Here is a 6,885-nt window from a genome sequence, read left to right as displayed (position 1 = left end):
TGTGTGTGTGTGTGTGTGTGTGTGTGTGTGTGTGCGTGTGTGCGTGCGTGCGTGCGTGCGTGCGTGCGTGCGTGCGTGGGTGCGTGCGTGTGTGCGCGCGCGCCTTCAGTTCTAGTTGATAGTTGTCAAATTCAACTGCCTTCAGGGATACATGCTCCACGTCTAAGGAATATCTGTCAAAACAAGTTGAAGCTGGATGTCCTTATTGTTTCATATGATATTTTTTAAAGATTTTTAACTGACCTCACACTAGATGAAGGCGTATACACTAGTATGCACCTGCTTTTTGTAATGATGTGTTTTTGAGATTCTGATTCTGTTTTCTTGGTGTGTGTTTTTGTATCATAATCCTTTTGTGTGTTAGTGTTTGCCATGTATGTAAAATCATTGCTGTAATTGTTCTTTGTATACAGGGTTAGGGGTTAACCCCTAACCCTTTTGAAAAAGAGACCTTGGTCTCAATTGGATTCCCCTGAAATAAAGGTTTCAATCAAATGCCTTTTGAATAGCCATGCCACAATTACATGAATAAACACACTGTTGCGATGTATTCCTGTCTCATCGGCAACTAAAAAAGCGTAAATATTATATTAAGCGGAATAAGCTGAATAATATCTACCTACAGTATACAGCCATGATAGAGTGGTACTACGACACGTGGCTAGTACTGTTATGTTACTGATTACAGTAACAGTCTGCTTAACCTGACTGGTACTGTGCTGTATTATATCCAGTGGTCGAAAGTAACTAAGTACTTTTACTTAAGTACTGTACTTAAGTACAATTTTGATTAATATAAATAGGATATCATTAATGCGGTTGGACAGCGGGCGGATAATGAATTTGCGGTTGCGGGTGACAAAAAACTCCATCTGCAGGTCTCTAGGATCTACGCATTGCGAGCTTGTCGATCGGCTGTTTTCAACAGGTTTTCTACACATTTTGAACTTGTGAAATGGGACATTCTGCAATATGAGTATACTTTTACTTTCAGTAGGCCTACTTTAAATACATTTTAATGCCGATACTTTTGTACTTTTACTAAAGTGCATTTTCAATTCCGTACTAAATTGCAGTAGGCCTATTGGTACTTTTACTTAAGTAAAACAACTCTTTCCACTGATTAATTAATTATCTCCTGACTCATCATGCTCTGTCCTACTAACAGTGCTGATAACTGCTTTTTGAATGACCTTTATCTTCTTTTCTGAGTGAATGTCCTTTGTGCCACTGTGGGTAGGCCTATTCAGATTGACAAGAAGGCACGTTGGTCTACTGGCTGGTACTGGCTTCATTATCTCCTGATCCATAATGCTCTGTCCTACTAACTGAGCGTGCAGATAACTATTAACTAACTACTGATGAGATTAGCTATCAAAGAACAGTGGACGAGTTTGCCGGTTGGTGCAGGAGTAACTTCCTCCAGCTGAATATCAAAAAAACTAAGGAGGTCATATTTGACCTTATAGGTGCTCATGCACACTAGGAAATAGTCATTGGTGGGGATGGGGTAGTGATTGTGGAGCAATACAAGTACTAGGGTACAACGATCGATTCCAAGCTGACATGGAATTCCAACACTCATTCCATCTACAGCAGGGATGTCAAACTCAAATACACAGTGGGCCAAAATAAAGAAATTGGTACAAGTCGAGGGCCGGACTGTGTTTCAACACACGGGCCATTTTTGGGGAGAGAGGTAGCTGAAAGTTGACCACAAGTGATATACTTTCACTGCTGATCAATAGTGGAGAGAAGACGCATGCTTGCGCTTGCGGGCCCTCGATACGTGACAATGCGCTCGCAGTGCATTGTGGGACTTGTAGTATTATGGTGGTCCGTGCAGTATACCAGAGGGCCAGTTCTAATACTAATTAAATATCACCCCGCGGGCCAAAGATAATTCATTCACGGGCCTGATTTGGCCCCCGGGCCTTGAGTTTGACATATATGGAGTACAGCATCTTGCAATGGGTCTGGTCCACAAGATTCGATACACCACCAAGATACCCATGTACCTGTCTAAATACTTCCTTAAACATTCACCAATAAGTAATTACAATAAACATATAATCCAAGTGTTACTGCATCCATACATACATACATACATACATGCACACGTACATGCATATATATATAAGAACAATAATTAAGTATAATCAAGTATAGCCCGAGACAATCAATGTGCCTCATCCTCCACTCTGTAATAGTTAAGTCTTTTTATACATCCTCTTAAATTAAATAATCTTAAATATAATATATTATCTTAAATATAATCTTAAATATGTCCGGGCGGAAACAAATGACTCGGAACACAATAGTTCCGCTTTAGAGAATTGATTGATTAATTGATTTAAATATTTATTAACAGTTTGCAGAATTACAGTACATTTTAAGCACAAACTCAATACAAAGACTGTTAACTGTGACTGAGTGGACGACCCAGTTAAGCATTACACTTGTTTGCAACAGGGTCCATCTTGTTCAATTCATCAAAACATTTAGAGACATACAAATAGACACTTCTATGTAGTTAAAGAACAGAACAGGAATTCATCATAAAGGAGAAAAAGGGAAAAGATACATAATACAGTGAGGGGAAAAGGGGGGGGGGGATTCAGATTTTACAGGGGCCAGTTTCGAATTGCAGCCATCCGTAGGTGCCCTTTGAGAGCGGTTTTGAAGGAGTCAAGGGATTCACATGTCTTAATGACTGTTGGCAGGGCGTTCCACATTTTGGTGGCATAGGAGCGTCCCTTGTTTGTGTCTTGTGTCTTTGTGTCTTTGTGTTTGTATCTGGGTTGTACATGGTTTGTTGTTGCACTCCATCTGGTGTTGTGGGTGTGGACTTCGTTTACATTAAGGAAGTATCTAGACAAGACATAATCGTGGTTCCTACCTAAACTACTGCACTGAAACTGACACAGAGGCAGTTACAGTATAGCGGACCCCCGCAGATGACAATAATGCAGCCTGTTAATTAATTTATTTAATCAATTTGGGCTTGTTTTTTTACTTATTAGGTAGAACTCTTGTTGTGTTTTAAATCTCTTCACTTCTCACATCCCCCGCTGTCGACGCGGTGTCAAAAGCGGTTGCCAGGCCCCTGTTGATTCCAAATCCGTTGATCCGCTGCTCTCAACTCTATTTCATCCATGCAACTTCCACACGTATAGTGTGGAAGACCAATTGGTCTGTAGAATTCACCATTTTTAAACTCATACACGTCTTGGCCATATTTTGTTGTTGCTTTAAAATCGTCAAACGAGTAGCATCGAGAAAGAGACTTAGAACACCTGTTGCATTTCAGCTCATCTGTGTTTTCTGATGGTCCAGCCCCCATGTTTGCAGAATTCTTCAGCAGCTACGGTGAGAGTGATTTTCAAGTGTGACCTAAAAGATGGATTCAACCAACATGTCAGGAACTCTTGCTGCTGTTTAATTGTTGGTTCAAATAAATAAACAAACAAATAATTTCAATCAACAAGATTACATATATATTATATTTTTTTAACATCATTAGTTAAATAATCACATTAATTTCAGTTGTATGAACTGTGAGATTATCAGTGACACCATTTCAACCTTTGTCAACATTTGTGTCTTCTATGAACAGACTGTTTCTAGTGAAAACTAATTCAGTAGCAGTAACAATAGCGTTTTCTCTCAGTTATTGTCTCCACCAGGCCGAAGGCATGTGGGGAGAGTATGTTTTGCACTCCGTCCGTCCGTGTGTCCGTGTGTGTGTCCGTGAACAGCTAATCTCGGCCACCGTTAACCCGGTCGATGCCATATTTTGCACACACACTCCCTGGATGCCAACCATGAACCTCTGCCCCAAACTTTCCAGAACGGCCTGTTATAGCGCCACCAGGAGGCCGCTTTGTGCAAAACAAGTTTTTCAATGCCATATTTTGCACACACACTCCCTGGATGCCAACCATGAACCTCTGCCCCAAACTTTCCAGAACGGCCTGTTATAGCGCCACCAGGAGGCCGCTTTGTGCAAAACACGTTTTTGCACAGTACACCTACAGATTTTGTCCAAACATCACGCAAATTGGTACACAGTCTCTCTAGAGCCATTCAACGAAACGGGTCTTTCAGATTTATCAGACTCCATCCTGATTGGTTAAGATTGGCTTCCAAAGTTCACAGGAGTGCTCAGTTTCAAACAAAATGCTGCAAATCATGAACACATCGCGTGATTTCCGTGAAATTGTGCACCCACATTCCCACTAGGCCGAGGACGAAATGCCACATGAACAATTTCAACTCAGCCTCAAGGTGGCGCTATAACTGGCCGAAAAGTGTTTTTACCTCTAACTGCACGGATCTGTGGATAACCTGGTGGAGACCTGTGCCCGGAAGGGCACTTTTTCTAGTTATGATTTAAAATCCCCCTATGGGTATTACAATGCAAATAAAAAGTACATGAACCCGTGGATTTGTGCCCTCTACCGATATTGACGGCAGACTTCGGTGCTCTATGGCTTTTCAAAATAAATCAAATTAACTATTTCAGTTTCTATAGCAAATTGACCTGTCACTGACCATAACAGGGGGGTGTAGATATAGACAGTGCAGTTGGGGGTGGGGTTGGGTGAGCTCTCCTTCTAGGAGTGTTGGACAGAGGACGGGTCTTTTTATTGTTTATTGAGTTTCTATAGGTTAAAGTATGGAGGAATAGCACTTATTTTGAACAAAGAAAATCACTACCCTATACATTTAATGTGACTTTAATGTGACACCTATTGTCAAAACATGAATTGGCCTTTACTTGTTACATAACTGTCAGACAATGATATTAATATTTGTCAATAGTCATACATTTATGGTGAAATGATTAAGACATATCATAGGCCTACCGTATATAGTCAGTATTTGCTTCAGTTTGCTGTTTTGCAGTTTAGAAAATCTTCTGAAATAATAAAATTATATAAGTGAACATTAAAAGAAATATATATATATATCCACAATCCATTACATTTTTTAATCCATAGATCTATATATAGGCAATCTATGGATTCTAAGTATTCCTTGACTTACCGTGTTGTGTCGGTGTGGTGTGCTGTCACAAGAAGAGACGTGAGGATACTAAGGATAGGAGGCTCGCTCCTTCTTATATACCCTGCAAACCACTCCTACCTCTGACCAAACAGAGTCCACCCCATGTGAAACAGCTGTGTGTGTGTGTGTGTGTGTGTGTGTGTGTGTGTGTGTGTGTGTGTGTGTGTGTGTGTGTGTGTGTGTGTGCGTGTGTGCGTGCGTGCGTGCGTGCGTGCGTGGGTGCGTGCGTGTGTGCGCGCGCGCCTTCAGTTCTAGTTGATAGTTGTCAAATTCAACTGCCTTCAGGGATACATGCTCCACGTCTAAGGAATATCTGTCAAAACAAGTTGAAGCTGGATGTCCTTATTGTTTCATATGATATTTTTTAAAGATTTTTAACTGACCTCACACTAGATGAAGGCGTATACACTAGTATGCACCTGCTTTTTGTAATGATGTGTTTTTGAGATTCTGATTCTGTTTTCTTGGTGTGTGTTTTTGTATCATAATCCTTTTGTGTGTTAGTGTTTGCCATGTATGTAAAATCATTGCTGTAATTGTTCTTTGTATACAGGGTTAGGGGTTAACCCCTAACCCTTTTGAAAAAGAGACCTTGGTCTCAATTGGATTCCCCTGAAATAAAGGTTTCAATCAAATGCCTTTTGAATAGCCATGCCACAATTACATGAATAAACACACTGTTGCGATGTATTCCTGTCTCATCGGCAACTAAAAAAGCGTAAATATTATATTAAGCGGAATAAGCTGAATAATATCTACCTACAGTATACAGCCATGATAGAGTGGTACTACGACACGTGGCTATAGTACTGTTATGTTACTGATTACAGTCACAGTCTGCTTAACCTGACTGCTACTGTGCTGTATTATATCCAGTGGTGGAAAGTAACTAAGTACTTTTACTTAACCCATTCTGACCGGGCACCCATTTTGTTGTCAGCATCATGTTATGCTTTAGCTATTTAAAAATAGCAGATCTACAAGCTCGTATCGCGCCACCGAGTGGCGCGATACGAGCTTGTAGGTCTGCTATTTTTGAAAAATCGAAGAGCGACTGACATTTTTAGAATCTGATCTCAGGTCAGAATGGGTTCATCAGACCAGTGTGTGTCCGGTGGAAACCTCGTATGAATCTGATCTCAGGTCAGAATGGGTTAAGTACTGTACTTAAGTACAATTTTGATTAATATAAATAGGATATCATTAATGCGGTTGGACGGCGGGCGGATAATGCATTCGCGGTTGCGGGTGACAAAAAACTCCATCCGCAGGTCTCTAGGATCTACGCATTGCGAGCTTGTCGATCGGCTGTTTTCAACAGGTTTTCTACACATTTTGAACTTGTGAAATGGGACATTCTGCAATATGAGTATACTTTTACTTTTAGTAGGCCTACTTTAAATACATTTTAATGCCGATACTTTTGTACTTTTACTAAAGTGCATTTTCAATTCCGTACTAAATTGCAGTAGGCCTATTGGTACTTTTACTTAAGTAAAACAACTCTTTCCACTGATTAATTAATTATCTCCTGACTCATCATGCTCTGTCCTACTAACGGTGCTGATAACTGCTTTTTGAATGACCTTTATCTTCTTTTCTGAGTGAATGTCCTTTGTGCCACTGTGGGTAGGCCTATTCAGATTGACAAGAAGGCCTGTTGGTCTACTGGCTGGTACTGGCTTCATTATCTCCTGATCCATAATGCTCTGTCCTACTAACTGAGCGTGCAGATAACTATTAACTAACTACTGATGAGATTAGCTATCAAAGAACAGTGGACGAGTTTGCCGGTTGGTGCAGGAGTAACTTCCT

This window comes from Protomyctophum parallelum, assembly GCF_964188405.1.
Source record: "Protomyctophum parallelum genome assembly, chromosome: 2".
Taxonomy (NCBI): domain Eukaryota; kingdom Metazoa; phylum Chordata; class Actinopteri; order Myctophiformes; family Myctophidae; genus Protomyctophum; species Protomyctophum parallelum.
This window is presented reverse-complemented; position numbering follows the sequence as displayed.